The 16,457-nt window shown below is 45.3% G+C and overlaps 1 long non-coding RNA gene across 1 annotated transcript; it reads left to right on the top strand.

Moving 5' to 3' along the window:
* Positions 1-4,437: 4,437 nt before the first annotated feature.
* Positions 4,438-9,191, top strand: LOC131401289 (uncharacterized). The gene is made up of 3 exons (XR_009217630.1): positions 4,438-4,496; positions 5,577-5,622; positions 8,690-9,191. It is a non-coding gene; the product is annotated as an uncharacterized LOC131401289 (long non-coding RNA).
* Positions 9,192-16,457: the final 7,266 nt, after the last annotated feature.

The following is a 16,457-nucleotide window of genomic DNA, read 5'->3' as shown; positions in this document are numbered from 1 at the left end:
CAGTGGGGGTGGGGGGTGGGCACAAGGGGTGAAGGGAGTCATATATGTGGTGATGGACAAACAAAAATGTACAACCCAAAATTTCACAATGTTAGAAACCATTAAAACATCAATAAAAAACAAACAAAAAAAAAAACACGATGCTAAGTGAAAGAAGTCAGACACAAATGGTCACATATTGTATGATTCCATTCGTATGAAATATCCAGAACAGGAAAATCCATAGAGATAGAAAGTACATTAGTGTTTACCGGGAGTGGGGACTGGGAAGTGACTGCTAATGGGTACAGACTTTCTTTATTGATGAAAAGTGTTCTGGAATTAGATAATGGTGATGGTTTCACAACATTGTAAATATGCTAGAAATGAGTAGTATATTTAATTTTTTAAAAAAAATCATAATAGCTACCATTATTGAGCATGTTCTTTCTACAAAGCATCATTCTAAGAAGGTTCAAATCCAAGGTTCAACACTTCCCAGCTGGGGGTGCCTTTAGGCAAGTTACTTAACCTTTCTATGACTCTATAACATCATCTGTAAAATGAGGGTAATAGCAGTAGCTACCTCCATAGGGTTGCTATGGGGATTAAATGTATTAACATATAGAAAGCACTTTGAACAGTGCTTGGCACATAGTAAGAATTAGCTAAGTGTTAGCTATTGTGATCATTTCAATTAACCCTCACAACAACCTCATGACATAGGTACTATTAGTTATTCCCATTTTACAGATGAGAAAACTAAGGCACAAAGAGACTAAGCAACTCACCAGGTTAGCCAGCTAGCAAGTGGCAAGCAAAACTAGAATTCAGACACTAGCAGTCTGGCTTCAGGGTCCCTGCTCTCAACTATTGCCACGCTCTGCCTCACATAAAACCGGTGTCTCAAATCCTTGAATTCATAGCTATTTTTGCATAGGATGAGGTTCAATTAGTATTTAAGGTTTTCAAAAAGCAAATCAATTTAAGTAAATGTATTAAGTAAGTACTACCATGGCAGGTACCCAGGTATGGCAAAACTTGCAGGGGGCACACAAATGACTGAGGTTTAGAAAACATTGGAGTAAACAGTGGAAACCTAAAATGTGACAGAACACACCGAAGCTGTTACCAATGTACTAAGTAGGCTAATGCACACCAAGGTTAAAACCAATATAGATCTCTTGTGTAGTAATTCATGGCAGGCCAAAATTGTTCACCAGGAATCTAGACAAAAGAGAGGGAGGCCTGCAGAACTCAGCAAGAGCCAGCCTGAGGAGGAAATATCTTGATTAAAGTCAGAGAGAGGCTGTGTAATCGCCATCCCTTGACACTTTTTTTTTTTTTGCTAAGGAAGATTAGCCCTGAGCTAACATCTCTTGCCAATCTTCCTCCCTTTTTCGCTTGAGGAAAATTGTCACTGAGCTAACATCTGTGCCAGTCTTCCTCTATTTTATATGTGGGACGCTACCACAGCATGGCTGAGGAGTGGTGTAGGGAGAGCGCCAAACTTAACCACTAGACCACAGGGCCAGGCCCCCTTGACACCTTTTTGAAAGTGAATCTATTAGCTGCTTTCCTATCCTCTTTGAAGGTGAAGCAGGGGGACTTCTCTATTAGGCACAGTAGTCACAGTGTCCACAGCCCACCATACTTTTAGGAGCCCATGAAAATGTCTTAATTTATTTTGAAATCAAAAGAAAAAAATTAATATAATCCAGCCCCAATTATATTCATGTTTATACCAACGCAGTTGTAAAATATATTTTTAAAAAAAAAATTTATGGAGGAAGGGGCCCAAGAAGGCAAAAATGCCTACAGCTCACAAAAGTCCTATTGTGGCCCTGACATGAGGGCGGGTCTCACGATCTCTCCTGACTGTGACTTCAAGTAACCAGCTCAGCAGCCAGTGCATATAGCACCCTGCTCCTGTTAGTGTCCCCTCAGTGTTGAGCAAAGGTGAAGAGACCGGCTGGGAAACCCAGCACTCCTGGATCCCAAAGCTCTGGCTTACAGAGACTCAGCTGAGGTCCTGGTGCAAGGGGGAAGACGCCTGGGCCAGAGGAGGAGGAGGCCCCTGGCACTCAGGATTTTTAAAGACTCTGCCCAATGGCCTTCTTCCCAAAAATACCTTCCCCCTCCTCCACTCCTGCCTAGAATCTCACCGTTATTTACTCCTTTGAAATAAGACAGCAGTAATATGGTGAAAAGTTCACAGACTTTGCTGTAAAACTTGCTTGTATGACTGTGGGCAAGTTGCCTGGCTTCCCTGGAGCTCAGTTTTCTGTGTAAAAAATGGGGATGATAGGGCCGGCCCAGTGGCATAGTGCTTAACTTCCCCTGCTCTGCTTCAGTGGCCTGGGGTTCACAAGGCCTGGATCCCAGGTGTAGACCTACACATCGCTCATCAAGCCATACTGTGGTGGTGTCCCATATACAAAATAGAGGAAGATTGGCACAGATGTTAGCTCAGCGACAATCTTCCTCACCAAAAAATAAAAAAGGAGATGATAATAATGGTAGTGGTAAAGGTAAAAGTAGGATAAATTATGTGCAGTGCCAAGCAGAGGGCCCATTATTAGAAGTTATTCTTATAATATGAAGGACATTAACGCATCCTGGAGCACCTCCAAACACTTCTTGGACAAAGAACCATAGAGCCTTCAATCGCTGACTGTTGCTTTTTTATTTGACACATTAGTGGGGAAAAAACAGCTCAGGAGGATAATTCTAGAAAAAGAGAGGGGGAAGAGAGGAAGTGGCAGAGCGGAAGGCGGGAACTCTTCCCAGGTCTACAGTACCGGCCCGGGGAATAAGGCGCACTTCAGGCGCCTGCAGAGTGGGGTGCAGTAAGAAGCGCAGCAACCCAGCACAGCAAATGTTGCATGCACTGGGAACCAAAGGAAGGGCCACCTGCAGCGGCGGGAACCAAAGGAAGGGCCCCTTGCAGCATAGGCATTCTTGGATGCACTAAGCACTTGGCAAGTCTCTACACTTGCAATCTGACGTGGGCTCATTACTAAAAAATCTGAAGTCCTTGGAGCTTTCTCAAAAGGCACGTGGGTTTCTTGCAGCATGCATCTGAGCACCCGGACTGCTCTGCAAACCCAACCACAAACTCCCGCTCCCAGAATGCACGGTGGGATCTGATTTCAAAAACCCAGTGCAAGCAGCCTCCAAGCTAATCATTTCGTCTTAATCACTAGCCCGACACGCGGACTTTGGGCGCGAATGAAACAGAGCCAGACAGTCCTATCTATTAGTCACCAACTTCTAGGAGGGGAGAGTCGTGCTCAGAGCCCAATGCAGGATACGCTAATAACTTCGCTTTAGCGTGCTCGGGCTGCTGAGGGCTCCGCGCTTTCCCCAGCCCTATCTCTCCGTCTTTTGCTCCGGGGAAGCAAGGGACACCACGACATTCGCGGGCTGCGGAACATCGAGCGTTGGGCGGAGGAACACTCTCCACACACTTCTCCACGAGCTCCAGGAGCTAGTGTGAAGTTTTGCCCCCCGCCCCCAAAGTGGCTTTCACAATCCAGCGCAGCCCCTTCCTCCGATCAGACACTTCGTCCGAGTTGGAAATAGTTAAGCTGCAAGTTGGAGTCACTGTTCCGCACACGAGCATGTCCACTACTAGCACTACTCTCGCACACACTCGCCCTATTTTACTTATGCGCCCTGGCCGCAAAAGCGCCCGCATCAGGGCGCACCGACTAGAGGCAAGGTGAACGCTAATAGAGGGCGTCGATCCGACGTGAGCGGGTACACTTTGAACCTGTGGGGGGCAACGTACCCCCTATATAAGGCGCGCGCGCCCGAGACTCGGCGCCAGAAGAGCACCCCATCGGGCCGCTGGTCCCAGCTGCATCCCCGACCCGCAGCGCAGTGTGTGAGAAGCGCGAGGCCTCGTCGACAGCACTCGGGGCATGGAGCCTCATCCCGGGGGCAGCCACTATGACGCCGGCTACCGCAGCCTGGGAGTCGCTGAGGACGAGGAAGAACTGCGTGGTCAGTGCCTAGACGGGGACAGGTGCTTCGGCAAACCCAGGAGAGGACGTTTCCCTGGGAGGGGCGGGTGGACGGGACGCCACGCGGTCGCCGCCGGTACCCTTCTAGGGCAGCCCCTCGCTCCCCCCAGCAGGCACCGTGGGCTCCAACGCCCCGGTCTCTCTCTTTGGCTTTCCTCCTTTCCCAGATGCGAAGCCTACCGTGACCTCGGTGGTTGTAACGCGGCGAAACGAGGCGGAAACGCTGTCCGAGCCTGAGCACGGAGCAGCAGCAGCAGACAACCTTGGCGCGAGAGGGCCAAGACCCTTGGACGACGAAAACCGTGAGGGCGGCCGCGGCGGCGGCCTCGAGCCCCCGCAGCAGCAGGAGGAGCCGGCCCGCCCGGCCGCGGAGGGGCTGCAGATCGCCGAGAGGAAGCAGCGCCGCTGCCGCACCGCCTTCACCCAGTTGCAGCTGCAGGAGCTGGAGGACATTTTCCGTCGCACTCCGTACCCCGACGTGCTCACTCGGTAAGCCGCTTGCTCTGGAGGCGCCCAGTTCTCCATGCGGCTCGGGCTCATCCCGGGGCGCCTTAGGCCCTTTCTCAGGACCCTTTCTCTCCTCTCCTGAGCCAAACGCCACTTAGGGGGCTCAAGCGCGCCAGGGTCCGCCCTTGCTCTCTGGGGTTGGGGCAAAGCCGCGAGCTTGCGGAGCTGTGAGACAGGAGTGGGACTAGGGTGAGCGAGGAAGGCAGGGTCGGATTGATCCCACAATTAACTGAAATTAATTAAAGTTAATTAATTTAAAATTTTGGTAATTTGTTCATCATGGGTTTTTGGCATTAATTTTTATATTTTGAATACTGCATTAAAATATTTATCGTGATTACGCAGCTTTGTCGCGCCCTTTAAATTTTGCGCACGAGGTGAGCGCCTCACTTGCCTCCCCCTAGTCTCGGCCCTGCAACGTGCAGCACGGTTTTCAGGTGGCCGAGTTTTGAGCGTTTAAAAGCCAGCAACCGCTTCCCTTCCCTTGCCTTACCTGGAGCCCTTGTGGTCCAGATCCCCGTAGCATAGGAGCAGGCCTACTATTCTGGGCCGGAAGGAACGGGTGACCAAAATAAGTCGGTTGGGGGCGCCCTTTCTGGTCCCGCTGTATACAGCCTGCGCCCGCCAAAAAGCAAAAAAGAATTTCCCTTGAGCGCTTGGCCGGCGTGGTTTGGATTTTCTCCTTAAGAGTTCACCTCTCCCTTTTACAATAAACAGACATACTCTGGTTGGAAACACCGCTTTAAAGGTGTTTTGGCGTTTTATTTACTTTCACGGAGGCACCTCCCAAGAAAAGATTTTCCAGGATTGTTCTCTGCTGTTCCACAAACAGAAAAATTGATTGAGTCATATTCAACTGACAGACACGCTACCAGGAACTTTCACTTATATTCCTTTTTTCTATCTTATTTAACAGATAAATTGTCGTTGGGAAAACTCTTCCTAAAGCAAGCCTCACAAAAAAAAAACTGCACTGGGAGGGAGGATAGAAATAATGTACATAATATGTTTCATTTTATGCACAACTTCAAATACTGAACAACTGCAATTTTCTCCCCTCAGAGAGGAGATTGCAGGACGGCTGAATTTGACTGAGGGCAGAGTGCAGGTCGGTAAATTTTAAAAGAGCAATTGGCAGGGCAGCCATTCTACAACACGCTTTAGGTTTGGTCCTGGACATTCTCAAGTTGGTGTGTTTTGTTGTCTTTTCCATGTTTAGCAAATAAGTTTTGAGCAATGGGCGCTTTGTGGATGGAAAATGGAATAAGTAAGCTCGAGCTTATGGAAATTGCTCATTACCAGAGGAAATGTGATTTCCTAAAGGGAGAAAAAATAGAACACACACCTCTTCCCCCTCCATACACAAACACACACACACACAAACACATATTTTCTTTCCAACAAATAAAATTCACCTCCTTCTAACGCTGGTATCCTTTAGGAAGGATGTTAGGCTCCTCCCTAAAGGAATACTTCTATGTGGAAACATGTTGGAGTTCAGTCTCACCTGGGAAGTATAAATTAATTCACTGAAGAGCTAGGTTATAAGAAGGTTCAACTGTACTAAATTATTTGAAATATTTAAAACCAGGCTCTTGCCTAAATGAATAAATTCATAAATATTTAGGCGTTGCGGTGAGGAAGTAATTCACACACAGAAACAGTACATGAGTAACTAACGTATGATGTATGTTTAGTTACACTGAGACTGACGGGGGTAGCTTAAAAGTCCAAGTGAAGGGTCCTCCTCTTGTAGTTAAGTGTTTTGTAAAGCAGTGTAGAGAGTGGCAACCTTAAATTTTAATTTTTTGGAAGACTTTGGTGTCAGCCTGAGAATATTGCCGTTATGGTGGTAATGGGGAAAAGTTTGCAAGCTTTGGAAAATTGTCTTAAAAAATGAAACCAAAAAAGAGAAAGAACAATTTTTAATAAAGTTCCACTGACCTAAGAAGGAGTGAAAGGTTAGAGAAGAATTGCATACAGTCAAATATATGCATTGCAGATGCCACACAAAGTCAACTTTATGAAACTACCAAATGCATCAGTGAATATTCCCTTGAGGAGTTTTTAACATCTAATAATTCTTTTTTCCTTTTTGGTAGTATTATTTTGAAAAGGTGGGTTTTCTGGAATTTGATTGGTTGTGAGGGTGCGCTCACTTCAGGCCAAGTTCTTACCTGTGTTAATTTATAATACTTTTCCATTTACTCACGTGTTGATTACTAGTTTGTAGGTCATGGAATCAAAAAGTGACTGTTTGAGGTCATAGAAAACCACAGTTAGATCAAAGAAGTATTTACCCCCCCCTCAAAAAATACATATGTATATATCTCACATGGCTTAGTAGTTTTGCCCCAGAGTGCATGCATGAGCGCAGTGATGGAAACGTGCTGCACATCTGTGGGTGGTGTGCAGAAAAGCAGCCCGACAAAGCAGACAACCAAATGCTGGCATCTTAATGCTCAGGCCTGGTCTCAGGTAGAGAGGACGGACGGGTCCTCCACTTTCTCAAGCAGGAAGGTAAACTCAGAGGAGAAGAAAAACAAGGTTTGCTGAGTTGCTTTTCCTCCTACCTGGGTTTACATAGTCCTCTCAATGGATTTCTGAAGGGAAAATGAGCCAGAAAACACAAATAGGGGAAAAAGCAATGTTCTCATATATTTCCAAACTCTACAGCATGAATTTCCCCAAGAAACTTAATAGACAGACGCTCCCCCCGCCTCCATTTTGCAAATATCATAGACCTGTTTTATGAAACCAATACGTACTGGGAATATGGACCTATTATAATCAGCCCATAGCAAAATTTGCCAGATGTGGACTTTGGTTATGTTTAGGGGGATTTGACCACAGGTCCATTTGAATCCCTCCAAACTGAGCTCTCTTACACTGGCCGTCTTCAGACTATATATTCACACAGTAGAAGGACCCCAAGTCCTAAGACGAGAGAAAGAAAAGGCCCTTTGTCACACTTAAACTTTGTAGTTTGGGAACTTCCAAAAGGATTAAATACAATGTAAACTCCATCAGCTAGTACACTAAGAGGACAATAAAGTCTGACAGCTTGTTTGTTTGTTAACAGTTGGCAAGCACTTAGGGAGGAGCCTCTTTTGTGCCCCCTTACCCCACATTGTTGTTGAACATCTTCCGAAAATGTGATTGGACCTTCTTGCCTTAGGAATGAGTGATGGGATTGGGGTCTCCTGGTTAAGGAGTGGAGCTGCAGACCTAGGGCACCCCACACTCTGGGTAACAGCGGCTCCTGTCCAGGATCCTGACACTGTAGCTAGAACCAAATGAGCTGACCTTGTCCCGAGCCCAGGAAGTTTTGGAGGGTAGGGCAGATTGGGGCATGCAAAATTGATGGTGGTGACAATGGGGTGCCCAATCTCTTATCTGGAGAAAGGATTTCAAGTTTAGTGAATTTGGATTCAGTTAGGCTAAACTTTTCTTAATACTAAAGACTAAAATATCAAGGCAGTGTCCAGGACTTCAGCAACTCTCATGTCCCAGCAAGACAAGCTTGGGACCTGGGACCCCATGATTAGGCCTGCCTTGACATAACACCTGTTTAATTCTTATGAGGTTTCAGAGAAAGAATGATCCCTTAAGCATCATTGAAGGAAATCTGTCTAAAAGTGCAACATGCTCCTATGGATTAGTTATTTCAGACTGAAGATGGGCTTTTCAAATAGAGGGTGGTTTCCTTCAGTATGACTTTAATTGGGCCTGGCTTTATACATACTCAGCTCCCTCACAACCAGGGTGACAGTATTCCTGATAAGAAGGGGATGGAGGCAGCTGGACAGCTGATTTAAACGTTTTCTAATGTTTTTTTTTACCGTTACCAGGCATGAGCATTAACAGCAGGGACATGGTACAATTCATCAGTTAGACCTGCATCCAAGACCTGGAAAAAAACATTAAGGAATACTAAAAAATGGGGAGGACAGAGACAAAGGAATGTGCCAAGGTCTGGACTAGGCTTGGCTTACTAAGAGTTCGCTGAGGGAGGAGGTGGCTGTTTACTTTCCTAAGATATTTTAGCAATAAGAAAATAGCTTCTCCCGCTACAGTTTAAAATCTCAATGGCAGAGTTGCATGTTACACGTTTTCTATTATGACATTAACTGTTCAATATACTAAACCAATTCCTTTTTTCCCTCTGATTGAAGGTTTGGTTTCAGAACAGAAGGGCCAAGTGGAGAAGAGACCAGAGGGCACTGATGTTAAGAAATCTGGCCCCCGTCGCCATGGGTCCCCCTGTGGGGGTAGTCCTTGATGGGCTCTATCCTGCAGTCCCTGTTCTAGAGCCTGCATGGAGATGGGTTCCTCTAGTGCAACTAGTGCCACCTGGGCCAGTCCCACTACCTATGGTACCCGAGCCGCCTCTGCCACCCGGGCCACCCGCGATGCCTGTGCCACTCCCACCAGCTGCACCTCCCTTTGCTCTGGCCCCTGTAGGTGTGGTATGGGCCCCTGTTGTCAACGGTCCTTACGCAGGCCCCATTTTCTGAAGTATGGTCTTCATGACAATTTTTCCAAAGTATTTTTCTGCCAGATATGAATTGTGCACGGCACATCAAGAGTTATTCATCAAATACCTGTTAAATGAATTGAATAAATGAACAAAATCAGTGCCTATTGTTTTTGTAGGGCACATTGTATTTTCAATAAAGATGCAAATTAGAAATGTATTGGTTTTGGGTGCCAAATGGGATAAGTAGAGTATGGATGGGAATTGCTAAGGGAATGCCATTCAAACGGAATGTCGAAGGGGCCTCCTTTCATAAGGTAAGAGCCTTGAGTCACCATCAATAGTCCATGCACATCACAGAGTTCTCCAGGAGCCCATAGAGGTTTACACTGACCACACGTTCTCCTTCCACACCTCCTTGCCCCCATCCTCATCCCCACCTTGCCCCGTTGTGCAAGATAGGAAGGGGTGAGTCTCCAGCGAGAGAATAGTGTGTTTCCAAGCAGGGCCATGTCCCATTCAGGCCAAGGAGCTCGAAAGCCATGGACTGTAAGAGAAGCTTCCTAAGAGGGTACTCACAGGGCTGTAAGAGAAGGGCAGCCAAACATCCATCAGTACTCTCCAAATTCTGTTCACTGCCTTCCATTTTGTGGAGGTGATAGGGAATAGGGACCATTCTGGTTCAAAGGAGACACAAGAGGGGGCTCCATTAAGATCAGAAAGGGGCTCGTCTCCATTTTCTCACCCCCAGCCCAAGAGAGCCTATTATTGCAGCTTCCCCAGCTCAGAGGCAGATAATCACATCTTCTAGTGTATTTTGTCACCCGCAACATCCAAGAGACGGTGATGGCCCACTATTTTTAAAACATAACTTTCTTTTCAGTAGAACCTTTACTTTTGACCAATCTCTAGCGATGTACAGTAATTTCATGAGTGCAGTTGTGCTATGAAATAACTGCAAGGACTTCAGATAAAGGTGTCATAGTGACACCGGAATTTCCTCTCACAGGAGCTGGGTTGAGGCTGGGAGGTATTAAAGACAAGTTTCTCAGCAGCTATATGTTCCTAGTTTGAAGGGAGGCTCTATTTTCCTGGGAAAGCATACGATTTCTGCAGTGTTGTCTGATACTTTTCATTCCTTTCTTCCCTCCCTTCACACTTATAGATGCCAAACACCAGCAAAGCGGTCATATCTAATGTGGACTTCTGCAGTGAGGAGGTTATTGCTACCCCAGAGGCCCCGGTCCCTGATGGGAGTGAGGAACAGCCAGGAATGCACCTGTGCATGCCCATTGCCATCATCAGCGGGTGACTTTGAAACCCAGCTATTCTTATTTCCCATTGTTGACTCCTTTCCTTAGCGTTAAACAGGTTCCTCAGTGCTCTAAGTGCTCTTAGAGATACAGGGTCTGTACAAATAAATAAAAGCTCCAGGACCCCACCTAGTCTTGCCACCCTAAGACCCAAAGTCAAAGAGTACCCAGTGCACAAATCCCACAGTTAACTCTCATATCCGTCTGACACACACAAATATAGAACGTTTTTTTCACCTCAGGCTGCCTGGAAGAAGCAAAACAGTGAACACCCTTTCCCATAAGTGGATGGAGTCGTCAAGAGACATACATACTATTTTAAAAGTCATATCTACTGCTTCCAGGTGCCAGATGATTTAAGGAAGGGTGGTGGGATGAAGGCAGAGGAAATAACACAAAACATTTCTGCAGATAATAGGTTCCCCTCAGTCTACGTTTTAAAAGAGAGAGGTCTTTTAACATAATCCCACAAAGAGCATTCATCTTAAAGTGCATTTCAAACCTCTCTAAGGCACAGATCAAAAATTAATTATTCTAATTATAAGGAAATTATTTTGATTTACAAAAAATTGTTAGAAACTGCCCATCAGCAAATGAGATAGATGGTCTTTAATTTAATTTTATTTTTTTCCCCCAAAGCCCCAGTAGATAGTCGTATGTCATAGCTGCACATCCTTCTAGTTGCTGTATGTGGGACGTGGCCTCAGCATGGCCGGACAAGCGGTGTGCTGGTGCGCGCCAGGGATCCGAACCCGGGCTGCCAGGAGCGGAGCGTGCACACTTAACCGCTAAGCCACGGGGCCGGCCCTAGATGGTCTTTATAGATGGTGATTTTCACTGAAAAGTTAAAAACAATCTCAGGAGGAGTGCAGGAGCTTCAGCATTTTACAGTAATAATTCTAGATGTGCTCTTTCTCCCTAAAGTTGTTTCACATTGAAGAACATACGACAGGGAGCTTTCAGAATAGTAACTTTCATGGTTAAATTAAGCAGAGAAGATATGAAGTTATTTTAGGGCAAATAAAGCTTTTTTGCTTAAAACTAGATTTATGTAACCTGGATCTTGTTTCAAACAAATCTAGTCAGAACCTTGGAGATCTAACTTGGAAATGCCTGAGAATGAAAATCTCAGCCATCACTTGGACCACAAGTACTTAGAAAAAAAAGGCAAGGAAGGAAGGGACTAGAAATAATTCTTTAGCTGAGAATACAAGAGTCTCCCTTGAAATAGGTGTGAAAAGTGACTTTTTAAACAAAGAGAAGAGTTACTGTAAATGTATTAAAAATAGAGGAATGGGGGGCCAGCCTCAGTGGCCTAGTGGTTAAGTTTGGCACACTCTGCTTCCTGGGCGCGGACCTACACTGCTCTGTTAGCAGCCATGCTGTGTTGGCAGCCCCCATACTAAAAAATAGAGGAAGATTGACAAGGATGTTAGCTCAGGGCGAATCTTCCTCAGCAAAAAAAAAGGGGGGGGGATGGAGTTTGATCTGAGTTGTTTTCACAAGAACAATTGGACTTTTGCCTGAATTCTGATCATGGGGTGTTCTACCTAAAATTGGGCAGGCTCTGAGCACATATGGATATACTGTTTTCCCACCCAGTCATTTGGTGCTGGTGTGACTCTAGGAATTGATGAATACGTGAAAGTAAAATAATGATGTAAAATAACAGAGTCCTTCCCTGAATTTCCTGATTCGTAAATCCAACTTTGTCTAATTTGAATCCCGTAGCCAAGAGACACTTGCTGGAGGCGAATCATATCATAACATAACCCTCATCAAATCCCCTTCTCCCTAAGAATGCTGCATGAAATTATTTTTTTCTGAGGATTCACTGGAGGCTTTCCTAATGCTCCCTCCCAATTAGTCAAGGTAATAGGCTGTCCCGAAAAGAATGAACCCTTGCCTCAGATAGCTCCTCTTCTTAGCAGGCACTTTTTCATTTTTCTTCGAGGTATTTTCACACAAAATCATGTTAATTTGGCAATTGAGACAAACGTTCCTAAGTCCTGCAGTAAAAGGATAGCGACAATAGGGAACGAGTCCCATCATTTCACGCCACTTTTCCAAGCAAAGTGCCTTTCTTTTTCTGGAGGACACTCAGCTTAGAGGAAGAGAGCCTGGTATTGTCTAAACTGGAAGGGGCTTTCACGGTCATCCTGTCCATCCTGGAGAAGGCCAGCCTCTGTGTATCCATGCCCTCCCCTGGGCCCAAGATTTCCCAGATATGGGCAGTGCACACCAGCCCAGGTTCAGCTCCTCAGTGCTTATCACCTCCATCTGCCCAGAACTCTTTCCCTCAAGGTGCTACACACTCAAGGCTCCTCCCCAAGCCCCGGCACTGGGCCATTTTACCTCTAGGAAAAGTAAGCAACTTCCCCTGAAGGCACGCAGTATCCTGGTGTCCACTCTTGAACGCTGAACAGCAGGGGCTTGAGAGAGTGATGCAGTTTGTACCCTCCTCACAAAAGGCCAAGTGTGCTTCCACTACAATAACCCTCATTTCCCCCAATCCCCTTGCAAAGCTATGCCTGCCAACTGGCAGCACAACACATAAGTAACAGCCAGCTCTGGGCTTGTGTTGAATTAACTTTTTTTGTAAAGTAGGCTAATAGTTTGGAAACTGTCGTTATGCAATTAGTATTCATTTTGAAATGTGGTTATTTATGCTTTGCCTTGATCAATGTCACTCTCCCCTTCTCAGATGGCACTGCAACGCAATGGGGCAGGGCCCCAAGGTGCAATGGTGAAAATTTAACTTTCAAATGCACCCCAATGGTCTGTATGCCTCCCCATGCAAAGTGTAGATCTTAAGGAGACTGGATTCCCAACATTTACATGCAAATATTTTTAGACTCTAGGAATACAAAAGACTCCTTCTGAAAGCACACTCTGTTGTGCTTCACGAACAAGAGGACACAAGTGATTGAAGAGGCAGCATAGGCATGGGCAGCATAATTGATACACCTGGAGCTTTCTGAAGTACAGCCCCCAGACAAAACCAGGGCCTCTATGAGAACTACAGAATTGGAACACGATTTTCTATTCTTGGCCCAACAATCTTGATTTAGGGAAAACACAAGAGGCAGGGTAGAGACCAAGGAATAGTCTCTGACCAGTTCGCCTTGAACGAGGGAGACAAAGAGATGAAGCAAGAGATGTTTTGAAGTCGGGTAGAAAAGGAGGCTGTGGCCACCCAGAGGAGAAAGAAATCCATGTCCATGGCTGGGCCCCAAGCTGTTGCTGGGGTAGGGAGCTGGATAGTGAATGGGTACTGGCAACTGGGTAGTGTCTATGGGAGGTAGCCAGTGGGGCACAAGGTGGCGGTCCTGGCCAGCTGGGCGTTACAAAAGAAAAGAAAGGAAAAACAGAACTCAGGTTAATATACAAATCAGCCCCTAATATCTTCTTCCATAGTCCCCATCACAAGGAAAAGCAATGGGGCTGCTCTTTCTCTTTTCCTCTCATCTCTACTTTCTTTTAACACAACTAATCACCTTAAGGGGTCTCACCAGGATTGAAATCTTCATGAAGAAAGAGGGAAAGTCAGCATAGAGAGGAAGTCCTACTATGTGATTGCCCCTGGCCCAGGTCCCCAGCCCCAGCACCTCAAAAAACACTCAGGATGGTTCTATTTCTTTATTTTAACTGGAAGGAATTTCCAAGGATGTCTGATGAATTCCATGGGCCCATCTACCATGTCAAAACCTCAGCTCCAACAGGGAGTCAGGCAGAAATATTGCAGGGTGCTAAATTGGTTCTTCTGCTGTTTATTTGATATAGAGACTTAGGCTTCAGGCATCCTCATGGCCAAATCTGTTCTTCCATTAGGTGAACATATTCTATAGTCTCATATCTCTGCTTAATATTCCATTTAAGAGAGTATTCAATCCATTCATTCCATACAAAAAGTAAGGAGGTTGGTTACCAGCCGTGATCTTAGTAAACGTGGGACATGAAGAGATGAGGAAGTCATCTTCACAAGTCATGAGGTTGCTGTCCAAGACGAACAAGCAAAGCCAAGGCCAGAAATCAAGATCTGTTCACCTCACCTGACTCCTCCTTATCATTTCCTGCCCTGGGAACCATGAGAAAGCCTCAATCCACAGGCAAAATACAAATAGAATTTATTTTTATTTATTTATTTTTTTTTTGTGAAGGAAGATTCGCCCTGAGCTAACATCTGTTGCTAGTCTTCCTCTATTGTGTATGTGGGTCACCGCCACAACGTGGCCACTGACAAGTGGTACGGGTCCGCACCCGGGAGCTGAACCCACGCTGCTGAAGTGGAGCGTGACAAAGTTAACCAGTAGGCCATGGGGCCAGCCCCTTAAATAGTATTTTTAATAACTCTATTAATAGCTCGCCCACCACATTTCAGGAACCTCTGCATAAGTGTAACTGGTTCTTTCATATAACTGATAAGCCTGATAATATTATACACCAATATCTCAATTAAATAAAATCACATTTGCAGGGAACTTTGGTTTATCAGGATTCTATATTTATTGCAGGAAAAAGCAAATTGCCAGGAAAGTCTTTTTTTTAATTTTAATTTTTTTCCTGTTATCATTGTGTTGTGCTTTGTATAACCATTTAGAGAAAGTCTCAGGGGTCAGCACGCATTCAGTCTAATTGCCTACATTTTCTCCAGCTACTGCCTTAGCAAGGAAATTTGATCTCCAGAATGGTGACTCGGAGACACTACCTCACAGAGGATCCCCAGAACATGCCATGCCCATATCTGACCCTACACCTTTGCTTGTGTTGTTTCTGTGCCCCTTCCTCATCTAGCTGAATCATTCAGGGCTTGCCTGCTTCTCTCTCGCCTTTTCCTCCTCCTTTCACTGCTCCTCCCTTTCTCAATCCTGCCTACCGCTGTTGCCTCCCTTCCTTAAATCCCTAGAGGCCTGAGGTATGGACCACAAATTTGACAAGAACCTTCATATTTATGGCATCCCACTGAAATATAACCATTTCGTAGATGCAATTGTTTTTTGTTTTTTGTTTTTTTGCTGAGGAAGATTAGCCCTGAGCTAACATCTGTGCCAATCTTCCTCTACTTTATATGTGGGTCGCTGCCACAGCATGGCTGATGAGTGGTGTAGGTCCACACTGGGGATCGGAACCCAGGAACCCAGGCCGCTGAAGCGGAACATGCCGAACTTAACCACTACGCCAAGGGGCCAGTCCCCAGTTGTATCCTTTACCTGCACAGTAAGCACCTGAAGTTTTCAACTGGGTCTCCTATTTTCTTGATCTCCCACTGCACCTCAGATAGTGCATTTAACAACAATAAACAGTGCTAATGGTAACAGCTAAAATTTTCTGAGGGTTTAGGATATGCCAAATACTGTGCTGAGCAATATGTGTGGATTATGATTATTGCTATTTTGCAGATGAGGAAACTAAGACACAAAGAGGTTAAATAACCTGCCCAAAATGACACAGCTGATAAATGGCTATGATATCACTTTGATGTATACATAATTATTTAATCAAACATTGAATTCAGTTTGCTGAACTCGTTAAGTTGGAGAGGAAAATGGACTAATGAACGTTTTCACAAAATTTTCACCAGACAAGATGGAAATACACAAAAACATGGGTTTCTTGTTAAACTTCAATTCATCAGAAAGTTCAATTAAGAAAAATAACCCCATCTCTTGGGCACTCTGATGTATTAAGGATTTACTTTAATATATCACCATGCAATATTTCTGAATAAAAATTAAGCAGATAAGGGACCATCCCAGTGGCCAAGTGGTTAAAATTCCATGGGCTCCGCTTCAGTGGCCCAGGTTCGCAGGTTCAGATCCTGGGCGCAGACCTACATCCCTCACCAGCTATGCTGTGGTGGGGTCCCACATACGAAAAATAGAGGAAGATTGGCACAGATGTTAGCTCAGGGCTAATCTTCCTCAAGCAAAAAAAAGAGGAGGATTGGCAACAGATGTTAGCACAGGGCAAATCTTCCTCAGGAAAAAAAAAATAAGATAAAATCATTAGGCATCAACCTGGGATTTTTTTTTCACTTGTTCTTTTACCTGACCATTTAAATTGATTCTCCTCTCTCTGTTTTAAGCTGTCCTTTTTAAAAGAGAAAATAATCTCCCTTTCTCTGGGTGGATGGTAAGCAGTTTATGAACACAC

This window comes from Diceros bicornis, chromosome X, assembly GCF_020826845.1.
Source record: "Diceros bicornis minor isolate mBicDic1 chromosome X, mDicBic1.mat.cur, whole genome shotgun sequence".
Taxonomy (NCBI): domain Eukaryota; kingdom Metazoa; phylum Chordata; class Mammalia; order Perissodactyla; family Rhinocerotidae; genus Diceros; species Diceros bicornis.
This window is presented reverse-complemented; position numbering and strand designations above follow the sequence as displayed.